This window comes from Pristis pectinata, chromosome 8, assembly GCF_009764475.1.
Source record: "Pristis pectinata isolate sPriPec2 chromosome 8, sPriPec2.1.pri, whole genome shotgun sequence".
In the NCBI taxonomy this organism is placed as follows: Eukaryota; Metazoa; Chordata; class Chondrichthyes; order Rhinopristiformes; family Pristidae; genus Pristis; species Pristis pectinata.
Window position 1 is genome coordinate 15,368,479 of NC_067412.1, and position 22,296 is coordinate 15,390,774.

General features: G+C 45.7%; 1 protein-coding gene across 1 annotated transcript in view; it reads right to left on the reverse strand.

Annotated features, from left to right (window-relative positions):
* Positions 1–7,773, reverse strand: part of fbxl16 (F-box and leucine-rich repeat protein 16) — a 105,595-nt gene extending 97,822 nt beyond the window's left edge. Inside the window, 1 exon segment of the mRNA XM_052022423.1 lies at positions 7,187–7,773. The gene's annotated coding sequence lies outside the window, so the exon portion shown is untranslated.
* Positions 7,774–22,296: the final 14,523 nt, after the last annotated feature.

Below are 22,296 nucleotides of genomic sequence, written 5' to 3' on the forward strand. Positions count from 1 at the left end.
TGCCCACCAGTGAGCACAATCTACAAAATATACCACAGTTATTTTCCAATGTATCCCAACAGCATCTCCCATACCTGCAACCTCACCCACCATAAAAGAAAGGACAGCAGGCATATAAGAACGGCACTTGCTCTAGGATTGCCTCCCAGTCATACATCCTTGACTTGGAAATTTACTGCCATTCCTTAGTCCTTACTGGTTCTAATTTCTAGAACTCCTGATCCTATAGCACTGTAGGATCAAGAGTTCTAGAAGTGCCTTCTCCAGAAAGAATGCAACAGTTCAAGAAGGTGACTCACCACCCTCAAGGATACTAGGGATGCGCAATAATTGTTTGTCTTGCCAGCAACACCTACATCCTGAAAAATTTAATTTAGAAGAAAATTGTGGAATTTTACAGTGGAGAAGAAGCCCCCTCATCACAGTGTGCCTTTGCCAGCTGTGTTGGTTCCACTACCCAGCTCTTACTTGGCAATTTTTCTTTTCCTTGTACATATCCAATAATAACTTTGAAAAGGGAATTGAATCTGCTTCTATGTCTAAGTAGGCTTAAAATGCCAATAAATGTAGCTTCTAGAATAATAGAGGCAGCCTTTGATCTATTATCATCTAAACTCTGGAGCAGTGTGAAAGACCTTGACCACTCTCACCCCTATCCCACGCTCACCAAATCACATAATGTAGTTAAAATGACAGCAGAAATTAAGCATCATGAAGGAATCCATTGGGCAAAACACATCAACTACACAGCAAAGCCAATCAATACACAGAGTAGAATAAAGCAGAATATATTTACAAAGCCAAAACAGGAAAACACAACTCAAACAACAATCTCCTACGCAGAAGCTTCCTTAAGAGGGCCAGGATCCAAATACTTCATACACCCAACTGATTGAGGCACTGGCATTGGACCTTAGCCCAAAGATATAAATTTGTTATGGACCAATTCAAAATAAATAATTCATACTAATGATGATTGTGCCATCTGTGGCACAGTGTTTCTCATTCAGAAGGAACACTCATTGCACAGACTTTGTGTAGTAAAGTGAGACCAAAGGCTTGGAACTGATTTTCCAAAATGCATCATTTTGGCACCATTGTTAAAGCTTCAGAAAATTGTGGCTGGAAGAATCAGGTATATATTTATTTAATTTTTTGATATTTTTACTTTGAAAGTCAGAGCCTGAAAGCCATGCAATGTTACTGAATAGAGTGAGGTAAGGAATGAATACTTAGATTTTTGTTTCATTCCCAGTAATATACCCATCAGTGGTTAGGTCAATACCTACTCCTAATTAGCCTGAAGGTAATGAGTTGTCATCCTGAACCAATTGGTGAAGATACTTTCACAACATTGTTAGGTAGTGATATGTGATTGGAAGAATACTTGTTGGGATCAGTATTTCCATATGGCTGTTGTGCTCCTTTTAGCTGGTAGAAGTCATAGGTTTAAGAGGTGTGCTGTAAGTTCCAACAGTACATTCTGTAGAAGATGCACACTGCAGCCACATTACCAGCTGCTGCTGGGAGTTAATCTTTTGGGTGATGCATTGGGGTGGGGGGGGGGGGTGTGGGGGTGTGGGGGGGCCAATAAAGTGTGCTAATTTGTCCCAGTATCATGCATTGTTAATAAATTGTGAGGTAGAATGGAATGTTTTGATGTCAATCAACATCGCTAAGGAGTCAAAGATGGGCCAGTCTCTTTGCAATGTTATTTCTTCTTAAATGACTTCTGGTTTGCATATCATAATACTTGATTTTTTTTAATATATCTACTAGGACTTTGATAGTACAAAGTGAGTTGGAACGTTCTGCTTTCATTTAATCTCCATTTCAGTCCCAACAAGAATATGGATATGTTAAATGAGCAGTGAATCATAAATCTAATGACAATCATTTTGATAGAAATGATTACTTGAATTATTCACTGTTGAGGAAAATATTATAATAATCCTGTGGTCTCTGCCTTTTTGTCACCATGCTGGGAAAGCACTAAAGGTAACAAAGAAATAAAAGGGAAATTGTTATAATTTTGTTAAAAGTCTATTACTGGAGTCCAACAGCTCAGTCCTGCCAAATGGCAAAACATGTTTCAGCTCACGGTGCCATCTAGTACTTTCAGTGATAAATTTGGTTGAAATGTCCAGGCTTAAGAAAATTTAATTTTTGTTTATTCTTCTGACTCATCTCTTTTCGTTTAACCTACTGCAATGTTTGAAGGGCTGATATCCCTCTTAGAGGAACGCTCATTTTGTGTTCAACTGGCAAAGCACCAGCAAAATTATCAAGACATGTAGATTTGAAACCTCTCAATAATTATCAAAAGTAATGGCCAATTAAGATCCATGCCCAATAATGAACCTGCAACACTTCTTATTACATTTGAATGTTGAACAGGTTTCTATCCACTCAGCCATGAAATCCAAAGTTTTATATTTGCAGTAACTGAACAACAACTATAAAAATCTCTATATCTGGAGTTGGTAATTTATTTCAAGGTAATACGAGTTTGTTTTTGGTAGGAGGAAGTCTGTCCTTTTTGGATGCGACCATACATGTCGCTGACTAACAGAAATTTAAGCTGGAGTAAGGTGCAGAAGAAACTGTATGTCTTAGGGGAAATTGCATAAATAATGCAAAAATATAATGACATAGCAACAACAAATGAAACGTACAGGCACGAAGTGAGTATTCCACATTATTTACTCTAATGACAACATTAGCAAAGATGCAAGAAGTAAGGCATTAAATCTGAACAGAGCAGGGTTATGTAAAATATATTATACAGGCTATGATGGGAAAGAAAATGTATTGTGCGAGGGAAGTTCTACAATTCCTATAATATAGTTTCTGATTGCCATATAACATTAATTTAAACATCTTAAAAGTAAACTTCATGGTGGGGATGGCAATATGCATCTGGCTAGGAATAACATGGTAGGTTCACTTAATAGTGAGAATGTGTTGACCATCCCTGTAGCTACTTCTGGAGCAGATGACTCCTTCCCATCCAGTACCCAGATGACTGTTACATGTGTCAGTTGCCTGGATGGACCCTGCAGTATTTTATATACCTCTTTTTCCAATGCACTTCAGGACCAAGTTCCATTGTGATATCTCTAAAATTACCTGCTCAGGGACAGGAAACTCTCCTATACTACTCATTTCTGTCATTGCTCTGAGGATAGGCAAAAATGTTGAACTCCCCTAATGAAATGCAGCTTCATTCTGAAACAGAGTGGTCACCACTTCATTTGGTGAATTCCTCTAAAGTGCTTCTTAAGGATGTTAAAGATTCAAGCGATAACCAAAGGTCAACAAAAATGTGCCAGCTCCCCCAGATTCACAGCATGATAGGATCAGGAGAAATGCCCACTCCACAATGAATGAAGGTCTAATCTGTTGAGAATTTGTGAGGTGATTGCTGCACAACACAGGGGCTACCAACAGTGTCATTTACTCCACTCATGGGATTGAGAGTGAGGCCCGGACTCCAATGGGACAGCAATTTGTACCCTTCCCCAAGGCCCACAGAAACACCACTCATTCATTGGAATACTGCTGGTCCCCAAGGCCACAGTCCTCTAGCGGCAGGTGGAGCCCCCTCTCTGCTGAAGTCTCTAAAACGTGCAAGAAGCAATTCTTGTTTCTTCACCAAACTCAAATCTCACATCAAACTGAGGAATGGCATTGAACAACTCGGTCTGACTAAGGGTCCACAGAGAAAGGAAATATAAAGCTAACTGGATTTCCAACCCCAAACCAAAAAAAGCCATGGAAGGCCGGAGCCAAATGAAATCGGATGGTCAACGTTCGAGAGAATCTTATCAAATCAATGTTCCACACGCCGACCATGACTTTGATACTATTGATGGTAGCTAATGTAAGATGGATTTAGCTTCACAGCTCCATCCAGAGCCTCCTCCACATGCCTGTTGCCCGCCTCTGAAACGCTATTCAGGGCTAACAGACCCTGATACTGGACCTTGAACATCCTTCCAGGTTGACTCTGGCCCCACCGTAAAGAATTTCCGGGGAAAAGGGTTAAATGCATAAGACGTTGGAATAATAGCGTTGGCATAATGCACCCGATTCCATGGTCGATTCAGAGAATTATTGCGAAATATCCTGGCTGATTTAGGGTTGAAAGGCTGCTAACCCTTTCTTTAGCCTTTTCCTCGTGGATTTCCATGATGGATGAGCTGCTGTAATTACCCCTGACTGTTTAGACACTCGCGAACACGCACACAATGCAGCCTTTCCTACCTGCTCAAGGCGCCGTCTGTCCGCCTTTCAGTGAGGGAGCTACGGCCACTTACACCTCCAGGTCCTCGCCCTCTCCATCCACCCGGCCGTGAGGTGATTGCGGCAGGCTTACAGTGAACATCCCTCCCCGCCTACAGCCAGCGAGCTGAGTGCCATGTACATCCAGCTGGTGCCTGGTGGACAACGCCCACACTCCCGGAGACATCAGGCAGTGACAACACCGCCAGAGGCTGCGAGGTAAAAATAACCCGAGCCATCGGCATTGGTAAGACAAACCCTGACGTCGTAAAATAAACCGGGTTCTGCGCAGAATTGGAATGAGCGCAGGTTTAAAGCGAGGCTCTCTACACCCTCCCCCCTTCCGGCAACCGGTACACACAAGCCAACATTTACAGCGAAGGCTGTGTCGAATTTCAAACCACATATTTTAATTAAGCAGCGAGGTTGTATCTCCCCCGAGTGCCGTAATTAGGAACGTTATGTCAGAGAAACTGGTGATTTTCAGATATCTAACTGGCACCAGCAAGGAACAGAGACAGAAAGGCCGATTTTTCTCGCCGGTCTATGTGAGGCAGCTGTGTATCTCTGTGTTTATAAAAGCAGCTGTACTGGTGTATTGTCGTGTCCAATGATCATGGGATCAGTGAGAGCTCAGCCCCATTAATCCTGGGCGATGAATCCAATTCAGTGCAACTAACGAAGAGGAAGAGCCAGTCGAACTCGCCGCATTAACAACGCGTGTGATGCACGGATTGGACCCGCGGCGCGTCGCAAATTTTTGCCACAACTTGCTTTTTGCTGGGTAGTTCTGGGAGGGAGAGAGGGGAAGTGGGCAGGAAGGGGGGGGGGGATTTCTACAACGTTTGTTTAAAATCAACCCCAAGGTGCCAGAAATGCAACGTGGTGGCAGCATCAGAAGCCAGCGTGGGTCAAACCCCTCAGACCCAGGTTGGAACAGAAAGCGAGGAACGTGTCCGGGTGCGAAAGGAGCTCCCTAAGAAAATAAAGCCGTTGCATTTGAGCGAGGAGTCACTTTGATGAAAAGCGTACATCCATTTTCAAGCGCCGGACTGACAACTTGTAGGCTGGCATGAGCTGTTATGAATCGGTGCTTACTCGCAGCGAAACATAGTAACTTGGGACTGGGTACTATGGTGGTTATTATCAATGATTTGAAGACATTTCAAATCCCACACAAACAGCTGGGGAACTTAAATTCATGTATTTAAATACATCTGCAGTGAAATGCTGGTGGTAGTAACGGAACTGCGGGATTATGGCTCAGAGCTCTTCCGTCCCCCAAATGCGAGTCTAACCCCAAAATAATATTGACTCTGAAAAGAAGCAGCAGGTCACTCAGTTGAAGGACGATTAGGGATGGGCGATAAATGTTTGCCTTACTAGCGACGCCCATATCCCGTGAATGAATCAAAAAGGGGCATTGTGGCAGATGATGAGGGAGGATACCAAGGATAAATGGCCACAGTGAATGTCAGCCAGACGCTCCGCCCGACAGCATGCACCAGGTTATTAAAAGGCAGGGTCGCCATCTGGTCTCATGCTTTCAGGGACCGCGATCTTACACCTTCATGATGGTCCCTTCCAGACAGGTTCAGCTGCTGATCGAGCTGTTGGGTCCCAGTGACCATATCTGCCAATAATAACTAATCGGATGCGAAACAAATAAGGGAAGACTGCGTCAGGACTGCAGTGTTTCTTTGCCGTGTTGGGCTGTGCTCCCCGCCCCCAGCCTCTGAGCTGCAGCTTCTCACGTCAGGCAGAGCCATTTGAAGGATATTTTTACCACTCCGCTCTCTGGAGAGAGGCTAAGAATCTGAGCTCTCACTGTGGTTGACTGAGTCTATGCACTCACTCCCAGAAATTTACAGGCACTCAAAGATACTCATAGATTCGGACATATTCCCAGACTCACTGATAGACTTCTAGACCCTCCCATACTCAGGCAAATGTACAGACTCAGACACACCTCCAGATATAGACTCAGAGGTGCTGCCAGACTGACACATTCAAATATACTCCCAGACTCGTACACACTCCCTGACCAGACACTTCTAGACGCACAGACACCCCATCAGACTCTCAGTCACTCTCCCCGAGGCTTACACCTTCTCTGATTCGTGGACATGCTCATGCTAAGGCACACTCCCAGACTGACACACAATCCCAGACTCTCAGGCACCCTCAGATTAATCCTTCATCGGGCACAAGCACCATGCTGTCCTAAACCCACATCCCCAGTCTTGTATACTTAACTGTGTACGTACATGGCACGCTACTCACAAACGCACAATCACATAAACTCACTCACACTTTGGTAAATGGGCATGGTCCCAAGGCCATGTGCTCACCGGCGGTTAGGTGCACATATTCCATTCTGTCTAACAATTTCCTCTTCTGGTTATCACACCACATCCTCCTTCGCCTCGCTACCCTTGATTCCTTCTCCTTCAATATATCTCCCATTACACCTTACTTTTACACAGTTCATCTCCACTTACCTCACTCACAGGCATGCTCTTCTCTCACTTTAACTGCCTTAGTTCCCTCCCCCCCCCCACACACACACACACATCACCCCGCACAATCGCTCCACATTTATCTCCCTCTCTCTTCCATTTAGTATTTATTGATTTTCTTCCCACCTCCATCTATTCTCTTACTGTTACCCCTTTACAATCAACTCTATTTCTCTTTATCCGTTGTTTTAGTCATTTTCACGCAGCATTTAATGAATCTTATTCAATGAAAAAGGTTACACAAAGACCCAAAACGGTTGCAAAAATGAGCAGCAATTACACAAAATCTCACCGAATTTTAAATCAGTAGAAATGACACTCTATGAACAACGAGATGTGACTTCAATTGAACTAAGTGATGACATACATAAAATATTCGTGACCTTTTGATGGATTAGTGTCACCTCTCGACCAGAAAGCTCAGAAGTTCCTGCTTCTGAGCGCAAGTGCGGGCAGTGGGTTTAGGTCTGTCCGGCATCGTCGCTGGATGGGATCATTGCCGCTGGGGTCTGCGAACGTCCGAGCAATTTAGAATCACTCCCATCCCGTATGTGTTCTGGTCTGGTTAGGATTCACATTTCTTTTCCGTAAATTCAGGAGCCGGTCAGCCTCCACACAACGTAGTCATTACTAGTTGCGTGGGCTTAAGAGTTTGCCTAGGGCGTAACGTAGAAATCGCCAGTGGCGATACACAACATTCTTTTAGGATCAAGGAGGAACGCAAAGCTATCCAAGAGGAAAATACTGAAAATGTCAAAAATAAGTCCGGAGAGCAGCCGTTAAGCCAACTAAGAACCTGAACACAGTAGCTGCGTCAGGACCCTGGAGAGCACCAGACCGCAACCTGATAACCTGGATCAGCACCGTGGTCAGCAGCAAGACGGTGTAAACCAGTGAACGGTCCGCTGTCGCTCCACCCCATGGAGCGATGTATGAACAGAACCCGCGGAGCGATGTCTGGTCTGACCCTCGAAAAGCCGCGAACAAGTGGAGTCATTCGTCGCACACAGCTCTCCACCTGCCCGCTGCGATCCATATCGCGAACTATAGGCCTGCTGGTCCCTGACAACTGGCTCGGAAGGGTACGTGAGCTTTTAATAAAAGGGATGTGCGCCATTGGACGGTTGGCCCTTTCTTTAACTGCGGATGAAAAGATCCTTGTCTTGGACAACTTTCACCTGGCTGTAAGCGCGATCTTCACTGACACGCCAGTGTCCCATCCCCATCGCAACATTGTGTGTGTTATTGGTTAATATATTATCTTTAATTTTAATTCAACTGGCCTAAAGAGGCAGAGAGTCAATTGCAATTTTGAAGATGTTAGAAAATGCAAGAAACCGTGAAAGTTCATAATATTTCGCCTCAGTGAAGAGATTAGCACTGAACTCACATTCTTAACAATCTTATTCATAATCTACCTTCCATTAAAAAAAGCAATTGCACCCCAATAGTCAGAACAGTATTCTACGTCATCCTAATCCTCTCTATTTAACTGGGAACATCTCGATCAGTGAAACAAGGAAGCCCCCAGAATATGTCCTACGTTTTACGCTGGTCGCATCTGAGACAGGACATAGGCTTTCCTCGGTACCCTAGAATTAGGGAAAGGAAGACCAATTTAGGTTCTCTCCTTTTCAAAACTATGTCCTCTCTTACAGAAGTTATACACCTGGGTCTCAGATGAACATAGAATTAGGCCCACGATCCATCAGTTTGCTGACATTCGCAGGGATAACACGTGCCGAGGCACAATTTCCCGGGAGAGAATCAACAGGTTGGAGAAACCAAATAAGTTAATGGCCTGCAACCGAATTTCAATCATTCCCTGATCATCTCACTATTACATCACCAAAAAAATGTCCACGTGTAACAGTGATGAAAAAGATCAAAGCCATTCAACCCCATTTCCTTTGGAGTCTTCTTGTTTGAAACAAACGTTTTCGGAGAATGGATGATCTCTCCTGGTCGCGAGATTTTCAAACGCCCGTCAGTTAAAATCGGTTAACTTAAAGAGATCTTGAACTAACTGAAGGCACAATTCTAAAGTAAGGAGGAGGGTAGAGTCACGTATAGTATAATAGTTCCTATTTGATGGAACCAAAGCTGACTTTAAAAGAGCTCATTGTTAAACGGCAAGTTTCAAGTTTGCCTAAATTCAGTGGGCGTTTCTAGCCCATGACCAGGTTTATTCAACTGATCTATTGCTTCAATAGAGGGAAGGCTGGAATCGGATGAACCCATTCAGCTCCACGACTCTGTTGTACAATCCGGCGATTACGTGCGTTTGCGCCTTTGTTCGCCTTTGTCCCACATGCTTTAATATTTTTACATAACAAAAGCCTCGATTTTGAACTTAATCCAACTACAACAGATGTAATTTTATTAATACTCATTAATCCTGTTACAACCCCCTGTTACAAATGTTGGGAAATACAAAGTGACATTATTGGGACGTAATGCAAAAAAGATCCTAGGCAAATAAAAATTAATAAAGTGATTCGGTAGTATATTTGGTTAGGAAAGACTGGCTCAAATATAATGTGATCCATCAGAGATTAGAGCAATTTCATTAATATGCGAAGGAATTAAAACACGCGTTTCCAGTAAATAAATGATTACTCGCTCCATTCTATGTCCTTCCTACCAACATCTCCCAGAGTCTGCTCTTTGAGCCTTTCCATTAGCGCACGGAGTTGGAATGGAATTGTCCTTTCAGCACCAGTAATCAACACTATTTTCGGTCCACGGATTGTAATTCAGCTGTCTCTACTGACAGGCCTGACAAAACTTGGCACCGAAGATTACTGTAAATGCCGAATGACTCCAATGCCCAATGAAACCTATTAATCCAGTGCGTGCATAAACCTGAAAACAGTATGGCTCGAACGCCATTCATTCCCGCCACTTAAGGAAAGTGTGAAGTGAACCATGAACGCAATAATACAGCAATCAGCAATAGTTCCAGTAACCCAAAGCGGCACGACAACCAAATATCGTATAAATCATCCCTAAAAGTGGTGGGAAATATTGAAACCATCAAAGATATTCCATGTTTAAATACTATGTATTAACTGGGTATATAGTTTAGAGATTTTTATGGGTTCCCTGTTCTATTAACACAACGCAATCATTGGTAACACCACAGAAGCTCGGAATCCACAACGATATCAAGAGGAACCCTTCACATGTATAAACACACACACACACACACACACACACGTACACAACTGAATGATTTACAAACAAGCAATTTAAGACGATGGACTTCACCGCTTGTCCGGGAAGCAGAATTTCAGATTTCAGTTCCAGTTGGATTCTCCCCACCAGCCCTGATGGGTGCTGGAATCTCTAACAGCCAACGCCCGTGTGGTGCCGGTGTCTGAAATACTCTAGATCTGTGCCCAGTCCCATGGGAAAGTGAGTGTCACTTGGGCTCGACTCACAGTCTCAGTGGCAAGGAACGGAAAAGTTGGGGGACTCGAAGAACTCCCTTTATTTGCTAGAGAACTGGCGGTCGAATATTTTAAAATGGATATACGACAAAAAAGGGTGACACACACCTCTTCTTGGCACGTGTTCACCTGATCTCTCATAATCACTGACATGCGCTTTTCTCTGTCACATAAACACAGTCATACGTGCCTAATGTATACATTCCCATGCGCCCCTTACTCTATCTAAAGCATACGCTTTTGCTGAGGTTCTCTCATCCACCTGCATATTTACTGCATATATGCGCACACTAAGCCACTCCTCGCAGACCCGCCCCTCCCCCACATCCATATCATCACTCTTCAACACGTAATTCTTACACACATAGAGGCACTCATCCGTCCAAGGTCTTTTATCTCTCGCTCACAGACATATCTCACTGGCTCTCCACATTGCCTCATACACATTTATGAGATGCATTGTCTGGTACACATGTACAAACACGCGGTCCCCACCTCACACTCACACGTGCAGCCATGCACACATTTTCGTTCATATACTTACTGTTAATAGGTTAAATAACGGAAACATGTCGCTCGGTCAGCGTTGCCGTTTATATTCCAACGGAGCAGTCCCCTCTCTTCCAATATCGCTTCGTCTACTGCGTTCCTTCATTTTCCCCCCATAATGTTGATACGATTTCGGCTTTAATTCGCTCTCAGATAGAAATATTTTTTCATGCACATTGAGTCTCGCCCTCAAATAGAAACCCAACATTCGCATAGTGTCCTTCCAATGTAACCTCACCAATAAATTGTTGCAAAAAACACATTTTCTCCTTCATACACGGCATATGCTCACAATTACATTTTCATACATAAAAAATCTTTCACGTGTGCATCTCTCCTCCACGCCCATAAGGACATTCTGTCTTTCATATTTATGCATCCTCTGACTCAGTTCGCTCGCTTCTCTCTCACGCACAATTTCTGTCATTCCAGCACTCCTCCCCGTCTCTACTACTCCAACATGCCCTGCCACATTGCACCTGCCAGCGCCAGACTTCTGCACACCCTGTCCTTGATACAATCAAGACCAGAACTGAACATCTGCTCCGCCACCGAACATCATCCTGAAGATTTCACCGGAATAGATTGCATCAGACGGAAAGCAAAACGTCTTACCGTTTAGAATTGCCTCTGGTCCATCATTTCCTTGTCGTTCTCTCCGGGGAATATGGCAAAGCTTTATTATATAAAATTAAAACCGGTCGCTGGCAATGTAGCCGCCCCGATCTACCTCCCTCTCTCTCTCTCCCTGTCTCTGTTTCACGCACGCGTCAGGGATTAGGCGTCTCCAGGATCGAAAGCACAACGGGGCACACACTCCTCTCTCGAACGGCCGCTGACAGAGACCAAAAAGGAAGGGAAAGGTTCCGTGATGGTGAGCAAGGAACGTCCTCGCACCCCACCCCCGAACCGGAGCAAATACCCCGACGACGTGCACTCGGCGAGCCCTGTGCTGGGAGCCGGAGAGCAGTAGTAGGATCAATAATTCATGCCCTGGGCTGACATCTCTCGGCACACACTGGCGTCACTGGCACATTTCTTCTGGTTTCACACTCACCCCTTCTCGGATTCAATTTTTTTTCTTTCCGCCGCTGCGTTGCTTTAAGCCACAAGGTTAACAGTCGATTGCGCGAGTGTTCCTGGTTCGCGCTCGCTTGTGCTTTCAGATGGGGGTGTTTTTGTTTTGGTTAATGATGAACTCGTCAGCACAAGTGACCCATCAGCTCAGGAGGGCGAGCACAGGGGCACGGCTTCCCTGGAAACCACCGAGTGCATCAAGACTCATGTGTGTGCGCCGACGTGTGTAACAGGAGAGAAACAAACGGGTTCATTGACATTTATATCGACAGGCATTTTACAGAGCTGAATTGCAGATTTATTAATAAACGTTTGCGTTTCTTGCTGGCAATTTTACAACTTTGTGCAGCGTTTGAAAGAGTGGGGTGGGGCTCACTATAGCTTTAGGCAACGCGTGGGTTCTAAGGTTGGAAAGAGAGGCCGAATTGCCCTGGTGCCGCATGGGATGAGCGAGGAACCCTTCAAATCCCCCAACAATCTCCTTCGTGGCGAGTCTGTCATCTCAGTCGAGGCATCACGGGCTCCAGTCACTGGACACAGGCCGGTTCCCCCGAGAAACGGATTCGATCAAAGGCGGTGAACAACTTGTCCATCTGCTCTTCTTACTCTCAGCATCACAGAATGAGGGAGGCTATTCGGCCGGTCCGTTTCTGTGCTGCCTCTATGTGGGAGCAAAGCAGCCAGTCCCACGCACTCTTCCCATAGCCCGAAACAGTCTTTCATTTCAGCTGGTAATTTAGCCCCGTTTTGAGTAGGGCAACTGAATCTACTATCCCCAGCAGTGAGCTGCAGACCTTCGCAACTCGCTGTGTAAGATTATTTCTCTGCATGTCACTTGTGGTTCTTTTGGCGATCACCTTCAATCCATGACCTTCAGTTCTTAACCCCGCCACCAATGTAAATCTTTTCTCTCTACTTTGCCCACACCCTTCCTGACATTAAATACCCCTATCACATCTCATCGCAACTCCCCCCTGTGCCAAGGAGAACAATCCCTGTTTCTCCCGTCTTTCACCATATTTAAGGATCTTCATCCTGGAGCCATTTTGGTGAATCTCTCCTGTATGCTCCCCGGAGCCTTTACAATTTACGTAAAGTGTGGTGCCCAGACCTCGACCAGTATTCAGCTATGGCCGAAACAATGTTTTACAAAGTACATTATGATGCCATTATTGCTCTACCTGGCCTGGGAGAGGGCGCTGACATCCCTTTCATTAGGGCCCGCGTTACTCTCAGTGGACTGTCCACCTCACTCGCATGCTTGACTCCAGACTCGCAAGAATATTTTTCCTCGGGTGGAAATGTCTAATATTAGAGGACATAGATTGAAGGTGAGAGGGGGAACGTTTAACATAGAACAGTACAGTACAGGAACAGGCCCTTCGGCCTACGATGTTGTGCCAGACTAATTAAACCACCAATTAAAAGCCTAACTAAACTAGTCCCTTCTGCTACACAATGTCCATATCCCCCCCCCATTCTCTGCACATTCATGTGCCTACCTAAGAGCCTCTTAAATACCTCTGTTATATTTGCCTCCACCATCACCCCTAGCAATGCATTCCAGGCACCCACCACTCTCTGTGTAAAACACTAGCCCAGCACATCTCCTTTGAACTTACCCCCTCTCACCTTAAACGCATACCCCCTAGTATAAGACATTTCGACCCTGGGAAAAAGTTACCTGCTGCCTATCTATGCTCCTTATAAACTGATCAGGTCTCCCCTCAGCCTCCGCCATTTAAAGGAGATTTACGTGGCAAGTTTTTAACACAGAGAGTGGTAGCTGCCAGAGGAAGTGGCGGAAGCAGATGCCATAGTAACATTGAAGGGACACACAAACAGGCAGGGAATAGAGGGATATGGACCAGGTGCAGGCAGATGTGAAGTTTAAATTAGCCTCATGGTCGGCATAGGGTTTGTGGGCCGAAGGGCCTGTTCCTGTGCTGTACTGTTCTATGTTCTGAAGCTGACATTGTATTCTGGGCTTAGTTGTGGAAGGAGAATACCAGATGCACAGAGCAGAGGATTGAAGGATGTGCTCCAAGCTCCCTTGAAGAAATGTGATATCTCCACTGATTCCTGGGAATGTCCAGCCCATGACTGCTCAAAGTGGAGAAGGATGGTATCAAGAACCTCAAAACCATGCATCAAAAGCAGGCAGAAGCTCTGTGTAAGCAACAGAAGGAACACATTCCCCTCAAAAGCTATCTACCTGACTGCCCACCAGCCACTACTTGCCTCAATTGTGGAAGGGTCTGCGGTTCCAAGGAGAACATTGGGTTCAGAATCCACAAAACCAGAGTGGAGGCAAGTCATCCTTAACCCCAAAGTTTTGCATAAGAATAAAGATATTCCATTTACAAAGACAAGGATACTGTAAGCTTTTTTAAACTACTTTCTCAACCCGCACTGCTACTTTTAAAGAGGTATGACACCAAATCTCTTTGCTGTTGTATATCTCTTGTAGAATTGTCTCTCTAGTTTATACTGCTTTTTGTGCTTCCTACCAAAATGTAACATACTACACTGCTCAGCATTAAATTTCATTTGCCACCTATCAGCCCATTCCACCAACCTGTATCAGATTGAAGTCTATTACTATCTGCTTCAGTTCCCTACACCTCCAAGTTGTGTCACCTGCAAATTCAGAAACTGTTGCCTATATACCAAAGTTCAAGATGTTAATATATATTAAAAGAGCGGTGTTCTAGGACCCACCCTGTGTAACTGCTGTGTATTTGCCTTCAAACTGAAAATAAAACATTTCTATTCACTGTTTTCTGTTACTTAGCCAACTTTCTATCCAAGTCTTTTGTTCCTTGGCCTTCAATCTTGATGACAAGTCTATCATATGGCACCTTCTCAAATGCCTTTATACAATATCAACTGCATTTGCTCATCAACCATCTCTGTTACTTGACCAAAGCACTATACTGAGTTAGACTCATTTGTCGACCACAGTTCTACACTTCATTTTTCTAATCAATTCACACTTGTCCAAGTTACTACCAGTCCTGTTTCTGATTATTGTTTGTAGAACTTTCTCTATCACCAAGGTTAAACTGACTTGATCCCTACACCTGTTTTTGAACAAGGATGTCACATTTGCAATTTTCCAGCCCTCAGTGACTAAGTCCCAAATCAATAGCTGGTCCTCTGCAATTCCCTTGCTTAATCCTCTGCATCCCATCTGGGCCCAGTGATTTATCCATTTTAATTGCATCTAGCCTCTTTAGTAACTCCTCTGTATCAATATTTAGCCTATCCAGAATCTCAATTAACATTTTTCTTTACTGAGATTAGGGACATTAATGTACAAAGGGATCTTGGGGTGCACTCCACAGCTCTCTGAAAGTGGCAACAAAAGTGGATAGGGTGGTGAACTTGCCAGAGCACTGACCATAGAAGTTGGCAAGTCATGTTGCAGCTGTATAAAACTCTGGTTAAGCCACGTTTGCAGTATTGTGTGAAGTTCTGGTTGCTGCAATTACAGGAAGGATGTGGAGAGGGTGCAGAAGAGGTTCGCCAGGATGTTGCTTGGATTGGAGTGTATTACCTATAAGAAGAGGTTGGATTGTTTTCGCTGGAGTGTGGTAGACTGAAGAGCCACCTAACAGAAGTTTATAAAACTATGAGAGGCATAGATAGAGTAGATGATTAGAATCTTTTTCCCAAGATGGAAATGTCAAATACTGGAGGGCATAGGTTTAAGGTGAGAGGGGAAAGTTTACAGAAAATTTACAAGGCAAGTCTGGTCGATGCCTGGGAACGTGCTGCCAGTGGAAGTGAAAGAAGCAGATGTGATAGCAACATTTAAAAGGCATTTGGACAGACATGTGAGCAGGCAGGAAATAGAGGGATATGGATCATGTCAGGCAGATGGGATTAGTTCAGGTTGCCACATAGTTAGTGCAGGGATCGTGGGCTGAAGAGCCAGTTCCTGTGCTTTACTTTTCCATGTTCTATATTCTATGAAGCCCCAGCACCACCTTCTTCCAAGGTGGAGATTGATATAAAGTACTCACTTAGTACCTCAATCTTGCCCTCAAGCCCCTTAAGTAAATTTCCCATTTGGTCTCTGATTGGCTGAATCCCTCCTATTATAACCCTTTCTCTGTTCACATGCCTGTAAGGATTTTTTTTTGATTCCCTTTTGTGCTTGCTGCCAGTGTTTTTTTTTGTGCTGTCTCTTTGACCCTCTTATTTTCTTTATTACTTCCACTCTGAATTTTCTGTAATCAGCCTGGTTCTCACTTGTGTTAACAACCTGGCATCTGTCAAAAGGTCTTTCTTTGCTGCTCTATTTCTCTCTTTCATTTTGGTCTTTCACAGATTTTGGTCTTTCACTGGATTTAATTTCCCTTCCCTTCTCCCTCATGGGAATGGATCTAGATTGTAGCTGAAACATCTCCATTTTAAAGGCCTTTCAGTGTTCAGCTACAGAGAATGGTACAGGAGATTGGTGATGGGGGTGGAAGCGAAACAAATGTTGGCCTTTTTGGATTATTTACAGAGGGCAATTGCTGCTGTTGGTGACTCTTTCAGGGTGACAGCTAAAATATGTACAAGTGGAATAGATTTTTAAATTCAGTGCAGTGTTCAAGCTCACTGTTTAATGATGGATCAGAGCAAACTAAATCCGTGACAGTCAGGCAGAAGAGTATTTCACTACAGCCACAAGGAGAGATCTACAGTTCCTTTAATCTGAATTATTATTCTCTACAATGCATTTATGATCATCCACGTTGATGTCCATTTGGATCAGATGCCCTGTAAGACAATGATCACCCACCAAGTGGTGAGACAGTAGCCCAAGTGGTTTGAGGACTATAGAAATTCTACATATATTTTGTGTGTATGTAGGGTGGGGGTGGGAAGGAGAAATTCCTCTTTACTGAATGGAGCTGTATGTGACTGTTATTGTATATAACTGACTGCTTATCACCATGCATGCATCGAACACTGGTGTTCCAAGGTGAATTTCTTCCCCGTTGGTGGAATTTTGCCCGGCTGAAGATCTGGGTGCCCATTATAACATTCTACAGCAACATATCTGGGATTGTTTTCCCAGGAGTAAATTGACAAGGCTCCAATGGAACTTGGTCATTTTACCAGCTGGAGAATGGTGCAATTGGGGCAATGAATGTGAACATGATGGATCAGAACACCTTTACCATTTCTAATACCAAGCATTCAGTAAACTTTTTCTCAGCCCCAATACCCATTTCTCAATTTTGCAATCTTACAGTTACTGCTTCATTTCTACTGTGCATTATTTTAGCACTTTGATTGATGCCTTCACATTCTTTATTCACTTCCATTCGCCTACTTAAAAAATGCTGTAATATTGCTGGGCATTTGCCATAAATATGTTTACTGGAGTGCTTGAAAATTCCAATGCAGTGTGAAATCTAAAGTTTGACATTTGTGCCAGTTCAATGCTGCCTTCTGAATTGTTGTATGCTGCACTTTGATTCACTGGTGTACTAACAGGGTTGGAACATGTGGCTCCAAGGAGAAGATCCCTGTAGTGGCACTTATTACATTGGAGAGAGAAGGAAACTTTAACAGAGAATGGTTTTGTTAAGGTGAAAAAGGAAAGAATAGGTTGCCTTGTTTGGAAGTTAGTGATGTGGATGTCATGATTTATAACCAACAGTAGGAGAAATATCTTTACATTTGAAGATGATTTGATATTAGGAATAATTGAGGCAAGCTCAACTAGATTTTTTCTTTAAAGGAAAGACATTGATTAATATTCAAAACAGTTCTGTGTAAAGATATGTGCATTGGGATTAGGTTTGGGCTGCTCAAGCAGAATGGGGTACCTGTTCTTTTCATTGCTGCTTGGTAGGTGGTAAGTGGAGCTGGAGCCAAGGCTTCCCCTCACCTGACAACCCCCTTGCCTGCAACAGCTAACAACCTGCAAATTGAATTTTAAGTAGACAGATAAGTGAGCACTCAATTTCAGAAACCAGCAGCAAATGGCATGGTCAAACTCTGTGGCATAGACCTTTGTGTCACTTGTACCCTTCTCTGCTCAGGCTCATCCCAAAGATGTGCAAGTTGCTGTCACAATGATGAGTGAAGAGCAAGCTTGCAGAGAACCCAAATGCGGCACACTGGTACGAGACTGGAGTCAGGATACTTCCTCAGAACCAAACACAGGCAGCAACTGGAAGGAATCTTGCCTCGGGGATCTGAGGTGGAGTCCCAACACGAAAACTGGATATCCTAAGAGCAACAGTGAAAGCAGGACTGCTCTAGAGTTGACAACTCTAAGCAGCCAGGAGACAAAGTATACCCAAAGGTTGACCAATATTCTGGCAACTAGTGCTAGAGAAACCTGGGTACTTATGCTAGGCCCCTGATGGGGCTCAGGTGTGTGTCATCATGCAATTAGTCATGCAGGGAATCCATGTGCTGCCCAACAAGGCATCATCAATGGAGCCAAATCGAGGGCCAGTACTCTGAACCTGACAGTAAACCCCCCCCCCCCCCAACAGGAGCCTCCAGGCAACCCACCAGGCTTATCTGTATTGTTCTAATGGAATTCCTGAATGAGGGAGGGGTCCAAAATGAAGGACGAGTAACATAGGAACGTTCCTCTGGACCATATCCCTCCCAATCCACCAAGTACTGCAGACCTCTACCCTGGCAGCGTACATCCAATAACCACCGGACGGTGTATGCTGGGTGGTCGTCAACAATCGGCGGGTGGGGGGGGGGGGTGGTGGGGGCTTGGTTGGAGGGCACAATGGACTGCTAGCCACTGGCTTCACCTGAGACACATGGAAGGCGGGATGTATCCTCAGAGTCGTAGGCAATTTGAGCCGGACCATTGTGGGATTGACGATCCGCTCAATTTCAAACAGTCCCAAGAAGTGAGGAGCCAGTTTCTTGGGCTTGTCCTTGAGGGATATCCTTGGCCGAGAGCCAAACCTTCTGCCCAGGCTGATACACTGGCGTGGGAATCCACTGACGATCAATGAATCTCTGGTTGTGGTTGGCAGTCCGGAGCAGGGGCCATGTGTGTCCTCCAAGACCTTGCGGCAGTGGTGGAGATGGTCCTGAACTGAGGGCATGGAGATGTCCCCTTCATGGATGGAGAACAAAAGGGGGTTGGTAACCAAGTGAGCATTCAAAGGGGAATCTTCCAGTGGTAGTACAGACCAGAGAGTTGTGGGCGTACTCAACCCAAGCGAGGTGGGTGCTCCATGTCGAAGGGTCGTTCACTGTTATGCAACGTAGTGCTGTTTCCAAATCTTGATTTACCCATTCATCTGTGGATGGAAACTGGACGATAGGCTTACAGATGTTCCAAGGGCCTGACAAAAAGTCCTTTATATGGCAGAGACAAACTGGGGACCCTGGCTGGAGACAATGTCTGCAGGGATTCCGTGGAGGCGGAAGACGTGTTGGACAACCAGGTCGGCTGTCTCCTGAGCAGTAGCAAGTTTGGGGAAGGGCCACAAAATGCACTGCTTTGGAAAAGCGGTCCACTATGGTGAGAACAGCAGTGTTCCCATGAGAAAGGGGCAGTCCGGTGACAAAATCCAGGACGATATGGGACCACGGACGGCTAGGTATGGGTAAGGGACGAAGCAGTCCAGCTGGTGGGAGACTTTTTCACGGGTGCAGACAGAACAGGCAGAGACAAGGAATGGGTATCAGCATCCATGGAGGGCCACCAGAAGTGCTTCTTCAAGAGAAAGAGGGTCCTGTCAATCCCTGGGTGGCAGGCAAAACAAGAAGAATGTCCCCACTGCAGAACCTGAGACGGCACAGGCTCTGGTACAAAAAGGCAGCTGGGTGGTCCGTTGCCTGGGTTAGGTTGGGTTTGTTGGGCTTCCTTCACTGCAGCCTTGATCTCCCAGGTGAGGGCTGCCATCACACAGGACCAGGGAAGGATGGTCTCAGGGTTAGGATGGTCCTCCTCGGTAGTGTATTGTCAGGAGAGAGCATCAGACTTCCTGTCCTTGGACCCCAGATGATATGTTAGCGTAAACCAGAACCTGCCAAAGAATAATGCCCACCGTGCTTGACAGGAATTCAGGCGTTTTGCAGTTCGTATATATTCCAGGTTCCTGTGGTCTGTCCAAACGATAAACAGATGTTCCGCTCCTTCGAGCCAGTGCCTCCACTCCTCTAACGCAAGCTTGACTGCTAGTAACTCCTGGTTCCCCACGTCATAGTTACATTCGGCGGGGGACAACCGGCAAGAAAAAGGGCACAGGGGTGCAGTCTCTGATCCAAACCGGAGCATTGAGAGAGGACCACTCCCACCCCGGAGTCAGAGGTGTCAACCTCTGCAACGAATTAGCAGGAGGGGTCTGGTTGGACCAGGATAGGAGGACGTGAAACGTTTCTTCAGGTCCGAGAACACTGAGTCAGTTTCGGGATTCCACAGAAAAGGGGTCTTAGGGGAAGTAAGTCGAGTAAGGGGTGCTGCCACCTGACTATAATCCCTAATGAAGTGGCGATAGAAATTTGCAAACCCCAGAAACCGTTGGAGTTGCTTGCGTGTCGTGCCACCGCCCGGATCTTCTCGGGATCTGCCTTTACTTGTCCACTCTCAATGATGTATCCTAAGAAGCTGATGGAGGCGACATGGAATTCACATTTCTCAGCCTTGACGAAGAGCTTGTTCTCCCAAAGCCTCTGGAGAACCTGACGGACATGCTGGGTGTGTTCCTGGAGACTACTGGAGAAGATCAGGATGTCATCTAGATAGACAAACACAAATCGATTTATGAAGTCTCGTAGGACATCATTGATCAGGGCTTGGAAGATGGAGGGAGCATTGGTGAGGCCAAATGGTATTACTAGGTATTCAAAGTGGCCGAGAGGGGTATTAAACGCTGTTTTCCTCTCATCTCTCTCCCTTATCCTGACCAGGTGGTAAGCGCTTTGTAGGTCAAGTTTAGAGAATATGGTGGCCCCGTAAAGTCGTCCAAACGCAGAATTGATGAGCGGCAGTGGATACTTGTTTCTGACAGTTGTTATTGAGGCCCCGGTAGTCAATGCACGGACACAGTGAGCCGTCCTTCTTCCCCACAAAGAAGAACCCTGCACCTACCAGGGAGGATGAGGGGTGAATAATGCCTACCGCAAGAGATTCATTGATGTACTCCTCCATGTCCTCCATCTCTGGTCGGGACAAGTTATATAGCCGACTGGTAGGTAGCGGAGCCCCAGGAGGATATCGATTGCACAATCATATGGCCGGTGAGGAGGCAGGGAAAGAGCCTCTTGTTTGCTAAATACTTGCCCCAGGTCGTGATACTCCTCTGGGACCCGGGACAAGTCTGGGGCTTCGGCAGCCAATGAACTAGCAGTAGCCTGTACCTGAGCAAGGGCCGACTGGAGACAAGTGGAATGGCAGAATGGACTCCAACTGACTATCCTGCCCGTCACCCAATCGAGGTGGGGATTGTGGCAGCTCAACCAAGGGTACCCCAGGACCATCAGCATCTGTGGGGCAGTTATCAGGTGGAAGTAGACCTGTTCCTGATGGTTTCCGGAGATCAGCAACAACAGCAGAGGTGTACGGTGCGTGATTTGGGTCAACAGTCTGCCATCTAGTGCCCAGACCTCCAGAGGGGCACTCAATGGCTCCCGAGGAATCCTGGCCCAGGAGGCTACACCTTCATCCAACAGATTTCCCTCGGCGCCGGAGTCCACCAAGGTGAAGGACAGGGCCCGTTGGAGGTGTCTTATGGTAGCTGAGATCAGCATCTGGTTCTGGGAGGCCATAGGGAGAGTTGTCTGGCTCACCAGGATCCTCCTCTTTACTGGTGAGTCCTCCCCTTTTGGCCAAAGGGGACAAGTGGCGAGAGAATGGCCAGGCTGACTGCAATAGAGGCAATCCCCAGCTCTTAATCTCCAATGTCGTTCGGATGGAGAAAAGTGGTTCCATCCCAGTTGCATTGGTTGCTTTCTCGGAGTGGTGCAATCGGCTGGGTCGGAAGCACCTCTAGGGGCAGGAGGAGGAGGATCTGAGAGGCTCGGTTCAGGAGAGGCTGGGAAGGTAACCCATGGGAGGAACGGCAGCGTTGGACAAACCATTCTCTCTCTCTGCTGTTCCCACAGTCTGTTGTCCAGCCTGGTGGCTAGAGAGATCAATGCATCCAGGCTGGTTGTCTCATCCCGTGCTGCCAACTCATCCTTAATCCTGTCGGAGGCCTTGCCAAAAAACCCCCTGGATAGCCTCCCCATTCCACCCCAAGTCAGCTGCCAACGTCCAGAACTCCACTGAGTATTCTGCAACGCTGCAGGAGCCCTGACAGAGGGTAAGGAGTCACTTGGCTGCCTCTTTTCCACAGATGGGATGGTCAGACCTTTCTCATCTCCCCGATGAAGGTGTGAAATGAGGAGCAGGTCTCTGGCTGATGATCCCAGATGGCAGTGGC